General features: G+C 41.7%; 1 pseudogene; it reads left to right on the top strand.

Annotated features, from left to right (window-relative positions):
- Nucleotides 1-14,243, top strand: part of LOC137347657 (kynurenine--oxoglutarate transaminase 1-like) — a 40,362-nt pseudogene that overhangs the window by 14,657 nt on the left and 11,462 nt on the right.

Below are 14,243 nucleotides of genomic sequence, written 5' to 3'. Positions count from 1 at the left end.
AGTGATTTTTCATGTCCGCTCTTCGCTCTCCTAATTACTTTTTTAAGTACTCCCCTACACTTTCCATACTCCTCTAGGGCCTCTGCTGTTTTCAGTGCTTTGAATCTGCCATAAGCCTTTTTTTTTTCTTCATCCAATCCTCTATATCCTTTGACATCTCGGGTTCCCTTGATTTTTTGGTCCTACCCTTCACCTTTACAGGAACATGTTGGACCTGAACCCTCACTATTTCCTTTCTGAATGACTCGCACTGGTCTGATGCAGACTTTCCTATAAGAAGCTGCTCCCAGTCCACTTTGGCCAGATCCTGTTTTATCATATTGAAATCTGCCTTCCCCCAATTCAGTACTTTTATTTCTAGTCCATCTTTGTCCTTTTTCATAACTACCGTAAATCTTTACACAGTTATGGTCACTATCCCCGAAATGTTCCCCCACTGCCACTTCTACCACTTGTCCGGCTTCATTCTCTAGGATTAAGTCCAGTACCGCTCCTCCTGTTGTAGGACTTTCTACGTACTGGCTCAAAAAGCACTCCTGAATGCACTTGAAGAATTCTGCCCCCTTTAAGCTTTTTGCACTAACACTATCCCCTCCCTGTTCAAATCCCCTACTATTATTACCCTATTATTTTTGCAGCTCTCTGAGATTTGCCTACATATCTGCTCCTCTATCTCTCCCTGACTGTTTGGAGGCCTGTAGTACACTCCCAGCCAAGTGATTGCCCCCTTTTTGTTTTTAAGTTCTACCCATATGGCCTCATTAGAGGAACCTTCTAAGATAACATCCCTCCTTACTACAGTAATTGACTCCTTAATCAACAGTGCAATGCTATCTCCTCTTTTACCCCCTCCCCTATCACATCTGAAGATTCTATACCCTGGGATATTAAGCTGCCAGCCCTGCCCTTCTCTCAACCATGTCTCAGATAGCAATAATATCATAATTCCATGTGTTAATCAACACCGTCAATTCATCTGCCTTACTGGTAAGATTCCTTGCAATAAAATAGATACAATCCAGCCTTGCATTATTTGCTTGAGCCTTAACAGCTCTACATTTACTCTGCCCTCTGACTTTGCTTCTCTTCTTATTTGACTGTGCATCACCCCCTACTGTACCTCCACTCTGTATCCCATCCCCCTGCCAAATGAGTTTAAAGCACACCGCCACCAACCCCCCCCCCCCCCAACCCCCCCAACAGCACTAGCAAACCTCCCAGCAAGGATGTTAGTCCCTTTCCAGTTCAAGTGCAACCTGTCCATCTTGTACAGATTACACCTTCTCCAGAAACAGGCCCAGTGATCCAGGAAGCTAAAGCCCTCCCTCCTGCACCTTCTGTTCAACCATGCATTCATCTGCTCTAACCTCCTATTCATATGCTCACTAGCCCGTGGCACCGGAAGAAACCCAGAGATTACAACCTTTGAGGTCCTACTTTTTAATCTGCTGCCTAGCTCCCTAAATTCTTTGTGCAAGACCTCATGCCTCTTTCTACTTATGTCATTGGTACCAATGTGGACCATGACCTCCGGCTGTGCACCTTCACCCTCTAGAATACTCTGTACCCGCTCAGTGATATCCATGACCCTTGCAGCAGGGAGACAACATACCATCCTGGAATCACGCCTGCGACCACAGAAATGCCTATCTGTTCCTCTAACCGCAGAATCCCCTACCACTATTGCCCTCTTTTCCCTTTTTTTCCCATCCCAGCATAGCTCAGATATTCCGGTTATGACTCTCTGTGCATTCTCCTGAGGAACCCTCCTTCCCATCAGTACCCAGAACTGAATACCGGTTAGAAAGTGGGATGTCTTCTGGGGACTCCTGCACTACCAGCCCTGACTTCCTTGTCCGTCCGGCAGCCACCCAGTCACCCCCCGACTGTGCTCGCCTAGGTACCGGCATGACTACCTTGACTGCCATCCATGTAGTCCTCCGCCTTGCAGATGCACCATAGTGACTCCAGCTGCCGCTCTTACAGCCTGTCTGCCTTCAGAATCTGTTAAATCTATCTGGAATCAAAACTCAATAGCTCATTGTCCTTTTCTAATATGTAAAGTCCAGAAGTCTGGTATCAGCAGAGCCACCTGGGCCTTACATTTTTTTTCCAGATGTTAACAGCTGCCATGCACATTTGCATTCTCAGAATCACTGACTCCTTGTTTATGATCTGAAAGTCTGGGAGGGTGAAACCCATTGTTCTTCAGGTGATATACCCCTGTTTCTTTGATCTGTGTCCTTTGTTGTGTTGTCCTGATAACAAAAAGTTCTGTCTTTTTTTAAGCAGGGTTGCTGTGAGGTCACCTGAATTCTCTGATTCCATCGCAAACTTTTAAAAATCAGTTTTTAACACCTAACCATGTTACTTTAGTCCAGCATTCATAAGACTATACTAATTCTGGTTTTGATAATATTTCAAAACTGGTGGGCTGTGAATTCATGCCAACAGACATGTGAGTAACTAACAGATCTCCTGAAGGCCATAAGTAAAAGTGAAGTGGGCTGTAAGTGACCATATGATTGCCAGTGGTTAAAATCTAGTAAGGGGGTTACGTTAGTGTTTCTGATACTGAGCCAGCCGCCCTGAGATCTTAAATTCAGCACCCAGCAGGCAGTTGTGAGATTGGTCATTTGTGAGCTCACATAAATGACCATGAAAGCTGGATTGTTGTAAAACCTATCTAATTCACTAGTGTCTTTCAAGGAAGGGCATCTACCACCCTGGCTGGCCTTCACATAATGGTATACACTATGTGGGTTGATTCTTAATTCCCTCTAAAGTGATTTTGCAAGTTGTAAAATTCAGGGCAACTAGTGATAAGCAACAGATATGGTTTTGCCAATGTTGTCTGTATCCTGAACAAATTTGACTCTGATTTCAGCCAGTGGTTATAAGACTATGGCAATCTGGCATTTGTGTTCAAAAAAAGCTAAAATATGTTTTGTTTCGATTCACTACTTTACACAAATGCTGGTTTTAATTTTTCAACATATCTTTAGAGGATTTACTGACCAATATGTTATTTTTGTGAAGTATTGGTAACTTCTGGAGTAACCTAGCTTAACTAATGTTAGAGCCTCCATTTACAGGTTCAGTAAAAATGTGTTGTATTGCCATTGTGCTTCATACATTGTTCTCTATTTCTTTCTCACCCACTCTCAGGGTCACCCTCCGCTGGTGAAGATCCTCGCAAAGTTCTTTGGGAAATTACTGGGACAAGACATTGATCCATTCACTGAGGTGCTCGTGACGGTTGGGGCGTTTGAGGCCCTGTTCTGTTTCTTCCAGGCATTCATTGATGCTGAAGATGAAGTAGGTGGAAATTGTTGTCCTAGAAAAGTTAGATTCATTATAGCAATAGTAGAATACTGCCATTGATAGTATTAACTTTCATAGAGATTTTCATGGCTGTTGAACCACTTGTAAGCTAACACTCCAAGCTTTAAATTTGACCAAATTAAAGTTTTCTAATTATCAGATTGTACTTGAGCCCAGTTATGTATACACAGGTTTAACGAAGGCTGCTTTAGTTAGCACAAAAATGTTTCTTGATCTCCTGTAAAAAAAAAAAATTGTGCACAGTGCGATCTGCATTGTTTTTAAAAAACAAATATTTTTGTTAATGTGATTAACATCCTGGAGGAGCTTATGGAGCCTGATCCTATGAGGAAACTAAAGATGATTTTACCTTCTATCAATTCAGTAGAGTCTCCTTCCTTTAGCTGCACTTCGCAATGTAAACAAACCCAGCTCCTTTTCTAGAAGCAACAGATATAAACGCACCGTACATCATTTGTGGCTGAAGAGACACACAGGTGAAACCTCCCATTTTAACTTACTTTGTTGGTTTGTTATCTCCTCAATCCTGAGGATTTATCTCAAAGAATTGTCTTTCTATATAGTTGGATTTTGTGGTGTTTGCACAACTCACACCTCACTTCTGAGCCTCAACGTCTCCGGCAGTTGGTCACATTTATCTGTGGAAAATTAACTTGTACTTCACGCAATAAATGAACAGAAGCCATTACTTTCTTGTAACACTGGGATTCACTGGTGTAGCTTAGCTACAATTGATTGCTTATTCATTCTACATCACTGACTACTTTGCTCAGCTTTATTAGTTTTCATAATCTGTTTTCAATCCTATATTTTAAAAATAATGTCTAACTATCTAAAAAGGCAGAGCTGAACGACCCAATGCAGTAAAAAGAAACCGTTCCACAACACCACCCCCAGCTAACAGGTAAAATTGATTGACCCAAGCAACCTCTAATGAAATCCATCCTCTCCAACGCTTTCAATGGCTCAGTTTGTAAATTAGGAGTGTAACCTCAGCCGTACAGACCAGAAGGTACCAGATTTGCTTTCTCATCTATGTTAAGTGAGCTGATCCTAGCATCAACTGGGTGGCAGTAATGGTGCCACAGTTAGCTTCGGTGGGGGGTGGGAGGGGGAATTACAGCCAGGATTCCCATCCTTGATTGAAACCACTTTCTCTGCTCCAATACAGGTGATTATTATCGAGCCTTTCTTTGGCTGTTGTGCACCGATGGTGCGAATGGCAGGCGGCAGGCCAGTATAATACCCTGCTGCATCCGGTGAGTTGTGCAATCAAATCAAACTGGTACCAACTGATACTTTAATTTAATGAATAGAATGATAGTACAATTCATGCTATACCTGGTACATTTATGTTTTCATTCCTGGCTTTGCGTAAAAAGGGTACCAGGTTAAATAAATCATGCTTCATATTCTCCACTCACTGAAAGAGCACTCAGTAGACCCTGAAGAATCCTGAAAAATGATTTACAATTAAATCAAAAAAGTATAGAACACTTTTTTTATTCAATAATTTTCTGTGGTAAGTGTTTTCCTGATACAAACCAAGAATGTACGCTAAGGAGGACATGGCCCAAGCTCCAGGTTGAGCATTGCTGTTATCAAATTGCTAATTTTAATGTAAAATAAGCTTGGATTTTTACAAGTTGAGATCCTTCAGTTCTGAAAGTTGGGATGAGCCATAGAAACACTCCCAGCATAATCAATAATTTTTGCCCTTACATGGACTGGCTGTATGCTACTTTTGTTAGAAGAGGCATCAGGCTTTGTAAACACCAGATTTAGCAATTTAACTATAGAGCTAGTTTCTCAGCATTTTCAAGGTGGCTTTGCCAAAGGCTACATTTAATTTCAGGCTCTGCACGATAGATACTCTTTGTTGAAATAGCAGCTTAAGATCTGTGGTGCAAAAGCACAGGTGGTTACTACTCATTCTTTGAGACAACAATGCATACTGCCAAGTAATAACAGCTAATTTCAAAATTATTCTATTTGCTGCAGTTTACAGATTGCCTCTTCTGTAAACAGTGTCTGCTTCTTATTTATGGGCTAACAGTAACAGTGGAAGGCTGCTTTCTGTCTATGACTATCCCAATTATCATCAATAGAACCATGGTTCCTAAATTGTCTCTACCTCTGAAATCAATTCCATGCACTTTTTAGCTGTTTATCAGTGGTAATTACAGGTGTGCCTGCTGCGTAAAATGATTCTAAACCCTGCAAATAAGCTTGAGGGTCCTGCTGTATTATCATGACTAGAATTGAATATATTCTGTACAGAACTGAACTCTTAGGCATAAGAGAAGAGAGATATTGTCAAAGTATTCTTGAGATTGTCTGCAAATCACCACCCATTTGTGAATTTAGTGAAAGACTAATTAGTACTTTTGCTATTATAGCTGTAAACATTATAAATTATATCTTTGAACAGAATGTCAACTTATACTATAGTACACTAATTTGTCTTTTGCATAACTTCTATAAACTCTTTTCCAAGCAGCACCAAAAGCAGGTCTTAAATATTGAATTGCACAAATAAGATGAGTGGAACTGGAAGGGATTCCTGTTGCCTGGACAATATATAAATACTGTCTACAGATTACAAAGTTAAAAGGTTACCTATTCTTTCAGAAACCAGTATCTGGAAGGTTGATGACCAGTGCTGACTGGACATTGGATCCTGCTGAACTGGCAAATAAATTCACCAAACGTACTAAAGCAATCGTTATCAACACTCCAAACAACCCTCTCGGCAAGGTAAGAGTGAAGAGGATCTGTGCCGTTACAGGCTGGCGATTAAGGGTTGTTTAATATCTTTTTTTTTGTTGTGGATTTAAGATTTAATCCTAGAATACGCCTGCTACATGCACAGAGGATTTGTTTAGTTCTTCACTAGAGCACTATCAGCATCCTGAGAGATAGAATATCTCATCTCCATTTTTCTCTTCATTTGTCTGATGTAAACATCTATTTGTTGGATAGTTGACATGAGGTGTTTGAATTGGAAAACCTGTTAATATCAATCATTGTGATGGAATTATTGATCTATTACTAAATGTCATAGTGCTCAAACATTTAGTACATATGTACAATTGCAACATTCTCAAGTGCACACTGAGAGACAATACCATGTGCTCAATTCAGGTCAAGTAGGGTTAAACGGTGAGGGATAATTGGACAAAGGTCGGCAGAAGAAGGAAGCAGTTGACGGAGGAGGGGAGGTTGAGTTGTTGCCTAACAAATATGGAAAAGTTTACCAGAAGATGCTTGGAGGAATCCACTCAAAGATACTCACAGCAGTTGTGACATTGGTATAGACATTGTTGTTCTTCTGGTAGAAGTGGGCTGCAGTTCTGCAGAAAGCATTTGACATATCTTCCCTGTTGTCAGCAAGGAAAGTGCAGTCTCCTGAAGCAGTGCTGTACAGGGAACTGGACATTTTTTTTTAAAGGGTCACTGGAAGGACTTTGTTTAAAGACAACATTTAGTGGATGTCACATGTCTTCAGCTAAATAAACAACAGGTTCCCTTCTGACTATGGGAGTTGTTTACAAGAGAAGTGACATGTCAAGATTTATGGTGCTCAAGAGTGGGTTTCATTTTTTTAAATACTGTTTTGAGTCAGTTAGAGGTCAGCCTGCTGAAAGAAGACCAGTTCATTTTTTCTCCACTTTGAGAAGCCCTGAGAATCAACTGTAAGAAATAGAGAAACTGTAGCAGCATTTTTCCTGAAAAACTTCTGGAAGACTTCCTCTCGACATCCCCTGAACGAACTATGTCTGAAAAGATACCAGTGACCTGTCTAAGTGTACTCAGATGCCAGACTGTGTGCCATCTGGAACATAACATTTTTATCTTTCTTCAAGCTTCCAATTGCAAAAACAACCCTCGACCATCACCCTCTGCCTCCTGCCACTAAGTCAATTTTGGATCCAATTTGCCAAATTGCCCTGGATTCCATGGGCTCTTACTTTCTTGACCAATCCCGTGTGGGACTTTATCAAAAGCCTTTCTGAAGTCCAGATAAACTACATTAACTGCCTTACCCTCATCTACACATCTAGTCACCTTCTCTCAAAGTTCAATCAAATTTGTTAGACATGATCTCCCCCTGACAAAGCCATGCTGACTATCCCTGATTAATTCCTGCGTCTCCAAGTAGAGATTAGTCCTGTCCCTCAGAATTTCTTCCACTAGTTTCCCTATGTTAGACTCACCGACCTGTAATTACCTGGTTTATCCCTGCTACCCTTCTTGAATAATGGCACCACATTCGCTGTCCTCCAGTCCTCTGGCACCTCTCCTGAAGCCAGAGAGGATTTGAAAATTTGTGTCAGAGTCCCTGCAATCTCCTCCCTTGCCTCACATAGCAGCCTGGGATGCATCTCATTTGGGCCTGGGGATTTATCCACTATTAAGCCCGCTAAAACCATTAATACCTTGTCCCTTTCAGTGCTAATTTGTTCACGTCTATCACAGTCCCCCTCCTGATCTCTACACCTACATCATCCTTCTCCATAGTAAACACAAATGAAAAGTAATCATTTAAAACCTCACCTACGTCCTCCGGCACCACATACACATTGCCACTTTGGTCCCTAATGGGCCCTACTCTTTCCCTGGTTATCCTATTGCCCTAATATACTTATAAAACGCCTTGGGATTTTCCTTTATCTTGCCTGCCAGTGTTTTCTAATGCCCTCTCTTCGCTCTCCTAATTAGTTTTTTAAGTACTCCCCCCTGCCAACACTTTCTATACTGCTCTAAGGTCTCCGCTGATTTCAGCCCTCTGAATTTGCCCTAAGCCTCCTTTTTTTTTTCCTCATCCAATCCTCTATATTTCTTGACATCCAGGGTTCCCTGGACCTGTTGGTCCTACCCTTCACCTTTACAGGAACACGTTGACCCTGAACTCTCACTATTTCCTTTTTGAATGACTCCCACTGGTCTGATGTAGACTTTCCTACAAGTAGCTGCTCCTAGACCACTTTGGCCAGATCCTGTTTTATCATATTGAAATCGGCCTTCCCCCAATTCGGTACCACTATTTCTGCTCCATCTTTGTCCTTTTCCATAACTACCTTAAATCTTACAGAGTTATGGTCACTATCCCCGAAATGTTCCCCCACTGCCACTTCTATCACTTGTCTGACTTCATTCCCTAAGATTAGGTCCAGTACCGCCCCTTCTCTTGTAGGACTTTCGACGTACTGGCTCAAAAAGCACTCTGGATGTACTTTAAGAATTCCGCCCCCTTTAAGCCTTTTGCACTAAGACTATCCCAGTTAATGTTGGGGAAGTTGAAATCTCCTACAATTATTACCCTATGATCTTTACACCTCTTGAGATTTTCCTACATATCTGCTCCTCTATCTCTCCCTGACTGTTTGGAGACCTGTAGTACACTCCCAGCCAAGTGATTGCCCCCTTTTGTTTTTAAGTTCTACATATATGGCCTCATTTGAGGAACCTTCTAAGATATCATCCCTCCTTACTGCAGTAATTGACTCCTTGATCAACAATGCAATGGCACCTCCTCTTTTACCCCCTCCCCCCTTCACGCCTGTTGATTCTATACCCTGGAATATTGAGCTGCCAGTCCTGCCCCTCCCTCAACCATGTCTGTGTGAGAGAAATAATATCATATTCCCATGCGTTAATCAATGCCCTCGATTCATCGGCCTACTTGTAAGACTCCTTGCGTTAACATAGATGCAATCCAGCCTTGGATTATTGGCTTTTGCATTAACAGGTCTATATTTGCTCTGCCTTCCAGACTGATTTAGTTTATCTTCTTTATTTGGCTGTGCATAACCCCCTACTGTACCTCCACTCTGTATCCCATCCCCCCTGCCAAATTAGTTTAAACCCCCCACCCCGACAGCACTAGTAAACCTCCTTGCAAGGACGTTGGTTCCGTTCCGGTTCAGGTGCAACCCATCCGGCTTGCACAGTTTCCACCTTCAACAGAAACAGACCCAGTGATCCAGGAAACTAAAGCCCTCCTTCCTGCACCATCTCTTCAGCCGTGCATTCATCTGCTCTATCCTCCTATTCCTATACTCACTAGCATGTGGCACCAGGAGTAATCCAGTGATTAAAGCTTTACATCTTTATTGACTAAGTCCTGTTTTATAATAAATTAATAATTTTGTTATTAAAGAAACCTGGTTGGTGGATTTCATTCTGAAATAAAAATAGACTATATAATTGGCTGTATTGGTAACTGGGTAAACATTTAAATATATGGTGTGACCTATGGAGAAGTGGAACTAGAGAAAGACAGTGCACTACTCCCGCCTCAGTCATAACAACGTGTGTAGAAAACTAACGTCTTCTGTAACGTCTCAATCTAACTCACTCTTATTTAGCCTCTTCCATTTCCTCCTCTTACTCTTCAAAACATAGAAATAGAGGGATTCTCATTGAGGAAATCCATAGCCACAGTCCAAAACTGTAATTTCTGACTAAATATGGCAGAAAAAGTGCTGCCAGACCTCCAGAGTTCCAATCAGCTAAAATCAAGTTGTAGGCAAAGAAAAATTAAACTTTACCTCCGGCAAGTAAAATGTCCTTCACAATGTGCTATCCACTTCAGGGGCACTGGTGCGCTACTCATACCACCAATAATATAGTGACAGTTTTACTTGGAGTTGAATTTGGGCTGGAAGTTGGGGAAATGCAGCCGGAACATTGGCTATGCCTGCTTGATTCCATTTTAAGTGTGTAGCACAGGCTGCTAGCAGACATGAAAGGAGCATGATGTATTTTGGAGAGGATAAATTCAGATTCAATTTTTCTGGAACAGATTTTCGGTGGCAGGCCTTACCATCCTATTTTACTCTGTATATTGGTCTTATTTTGCTCAAATGGCCAGTACACCAAAAGCAAATCCAAACCATAAACTCTCAGTATAATATCACTATCTTGTTAGCAGCTGGGATGTTACCACAGTCAGCTGAAATATTAACAAAACCTTTATCACAGCACCACCTACAGGTGTCATAGGTATTATCGGAACATTTTAATGACATTTTTACAGAAGAGCCCTGGCTTCGATTTTCCAAAAAACTCATGGGCAACCCTAAATTGCATCTGCACAAACCATTGCAGATGTGAATACTTGGTGCACAAATAGAAAAATAAATTTTTCCAGCGCGTGCCTGTGATCACCCAGAACAGACCATGGACCATATGACTATGCAGTGCGAAATTCACAAATATGCAGGACGCATCACAGCTGCTGGTGACGCAGTTATCTGACTTAACCACCTGAATGTAAAATTATAATTTTTGCTCTACGTTTACAATAGTCATAAAGGGAGAAGAGGGAATGGAACAATACTGTCCACTATTTCTGACTGGAGAGAATTATGCATTGGGGTTCCCCAGAGTTCAGTATTAGGACCATTGCTTTTCTTGCTATATATAAATGACCTGGACCTGGGTATAGGGAGTACAGTTTTGAAGATCATGGATAATACAAAACTTGGAGCCTAGTAAATAGTGAACAGGATAGTAGCAGACTTCAGAAGGACATAGACTGTTGAAATGGGCAGACACATGGCAGATGCATTTTAATGTGGAGAAGTGTGAAATGGTGCACTTTGGGAGGAACAACATGGAGAGACAGTACAATCTAAACGATACTATTTTGAGGGTGGGTGGGGGGGGGGGGGGGGGGTGGAGATTGCAAGAGCAGAGGGACCAAATGGTGCATATTCACAAATCCTTGAAGGTGGCAGTTGATAAGGTGCTTAAGAAAGTCTATGGGATAGTTGGCTTTGTTAAAAGGGGCAGTGAATACAAAAACAAGTAAGTCATGCTAAACCTTTACAAATCACTGGTTATGCTTCAGCTGGACTATTGTGCACAATCCTGAGCCCTGTATTTTTTGAAGGATGTCAAGGCCTTTGAGAGCATACTGAAGAGGTTTACCAGAATGATGCCTGGGATGAGGGAGTTCAGTGATGTGGAGAGATTGGAGAAACTGGGATTGTTCTTAGAACAGAGAAGGTTAAAGGGAGACTTAATAGAGATATTCAAAATTATAAGGGGCTTTGATAGAGCAAATATGGAGAAAATGTTTCCTCTGACGAGTCACATTTAAAATAATTGACAGAAGAACTAGAGAGGAAATGAGTTTTTCACATTCTGTTGTTAAGATCTGGAATGTACTACTTAAAGGGGTGGTGGAAGCAGATTCCATAGGTAAAAGGCAATTGGATTTGTACCTTCCAGTGTTATGGGGTGTTGGACTAAATTGGACAGCTCTTTCAAAGAGCTGGCACAGGCATGACGGGTGAATGTAAGATTCTGTGATTCTAAGGCATTGCATCCTTGGGCAAACCCGGCAGCTAAAGGGCAGTGAAGACTGCTCTGTTGGACAGGTAAGTGCCTCTCCAACTTGTGGACCGATGAGCAGGAGTGCTTCCTTCCAGCCCACCAAGTTTGTCTTTCTCTACTCTCCATTGGAGCATCTCCCCCTGTCCAGACATCTGTTTCCTTACCAAAACTTCCTTCCCTCCCACTCAAAACCTGCCCCAGAAAATTTTGGGGCATTCAAACAGTGCTTCAGATAGGCAGGCTGTGTGTTTACAATCTACCTACAGTTCTGTACATTACAGATGTAGTTAAACATAATGACCTTTAGACTTTTGTCTTTACAATCTGCCTGCAATTCATGACCACAATAATGAATAGGTATTTTATGGAATAGATTCCTTAAATTGGAATATTGCATTGTTAAAATAAACATCTTCCATACCCGTTGCCTAACGCAACAATTAATCTATGGTAACAATTTAATTTGGTTTTCATTAGCCTGAAATAGACGTGAGACTGGTTTTCAGATGAAGGCTCACTAGTTAAACAGTTCCTGTCTGCCATGTTCCAATAATTCAGGTGGATATTAAGGACTAGCCCCACTGTACTACTTGAAGAGCATACTCTTCTACTCAATCTCTTATCATAGGACAACCCTCTCATCCCAGGAATCAATCTCTTGACCCTTTGCTACACCCTGTCTAAGGTGAACATATCCTTCCTCAGGTATGGAGATCACAACTGTACACACTACTCCAGGTAGTAGATTAACTGGTCATTCATTTCCTTCACAGACCTGAAACATAAACTCTGTTTTTGTTTCAGATTTCCAGCATCTGCAGTATTTTGCTTTTGTGCTATTCATTTCCTTGCTGCTTGTGGGGTAAATAGCAGCGGTATTTGGTTACAAAACAAGGCATTTCACTTAGAAGTAATTCATTTTATGTAAAGTGCTTTGGGATGTTCCCGAAATATGATGAGGTGTTTTACAAAGGCAAATTCTTGTTAATAGCTCAGTGACATGGCATTTTCATTTTGTATGTCATTTCGTCACAAAATGCAATAGTAGAAAAAAGTATGGTTTTTTTCTCCCCTGGCTGCTGATTGTGTTTGATGAGACATTTCTTGCTGTGGACGGTCAAATAATCCCATCCACTTTAGCCAGGCATGCTTGGATGAGGATTAAATGATGAGTGGAGATAAAAATATTCTGGCTTGTGACTAACATTCCTCTCTAATGAGCAGATGGAAATGGAGTCATTTCTGACCTGACTGGAAAGGGGAGCCACAAGAAAGATGAAAGATTAATCTAACAGGGCAGAGTGCAAACAAAGAAGAAAGTTTAGGTTGGTTTCCATCTACTTCAAACGTATTATTTAACGGTTGCTCTTTGTTTTACCCCAATTTAGGTTTTCAAACGTGAAGAGTTGCAGATGATCGCAGACCTCTGTGTGAAACACAATGTGCTGTGTATTAGTGATGAGGTGTATGAGTGGCTGGTATATGATGGAAATGAGCATGTGCGAATTGGTAAGAAAGCATCATTGTACCTTGTTAGCCAAATCTGTGTGAACATGAATAGTTCTAGGATGAGAGAACTGGATTTTAGCTTCAGGTTTACTTATGGAGATGAGGTAGATTATATTACTTCCTTCAGTTTAGGAGATCAAAGCAGTGTTACCCATTGTCTATCTGTAATTGCACACGAAAAGCATAATCAGGGTCATCAGTTTTCACTCCCCTTATGTGGAGGGTTAGCTTAGGCTGATGATACCCAGCTGTATTTTCCACTACCACTCTGAACTCAACAGCCTGTGTGCTGTCAGACTACTTGTCTGACATCCAATCTTTGATGACTACTCTCAGCTCAACATTGGGAAGACTGAAGCCTTTGGCTCCTGCCACATGTATCACTGTTGCCACTGATTCCAGTGCCATCCCTGCCCACTGTTTTAAGCTGAACTGGGCTGTTGGCAACCACAGTATCTTCTTTGACCCAGATTTGAGCTTCTGAACCCATATCCTTACCATTACCTAGCCCACTTACTTCCACCTTCATAGCATTGTCTGCTTCTGTCCCTACCTCAGCCCACCCACTGCTGAAATCCTTACAGATGGCTGCATCATCTCCAGGCTCAGCTACTCGAATGCTTTCCTGCCTGGCGTCCCATCCTCCACCCTTCATAAACTCCAACTTGTCAAAAACTCTGCTACTCATATCCTGTTTCACACAAAGTCCTGCTTACCTGTCGCCCATTTCCTGGCTGATCTACATTGGCTCCTTATCAGCCAGTACCTTAATTTTAAAATCTCGCCTTATGTCTCTCTGTATCCGTAACCTCACCTAACTCCGCATTCCAGAGTTCTGATTCTGGCTTCCTGTGCCCTTCTTTTGCTCCCCACTCACTCCTCCCCATTCTTCAGCCACCAGGGACATATGCTTTATGCAACGACCAGGTGAGAAAGGTGTCTAGGGGTGTCTTTCAGCCTTCGTCTGGTCTTATTGTAACAGGGTTTCATTTTTAAAGAGTGTTTTGAGCTCTCCCTTGGTCAATGCTTGTTCACCACTTTCC

The sequence above is a fragment of the Heterodontus francisci genome, chromosome 32 (assembly GCF_036365525.1).
Source record: "Heterodontus francisci isolate sHetFra1 chromosome 32, sHetFra1.hap1, whole genome shotgun sequence".
NCBI classification, from domain to species: domain Eukaryota; kingdom Metazoa; phylum Chordata; class Chondrichthyes; order Heterodontiformes; family Heterodontidae; genus Heterodontus; species Heterodontus francisci.
The sequence above is the reverse complement of the archived record's forward strand: the minus strand, read 5'-3'. Positions and strand labels throughout refer to the sequence as shown.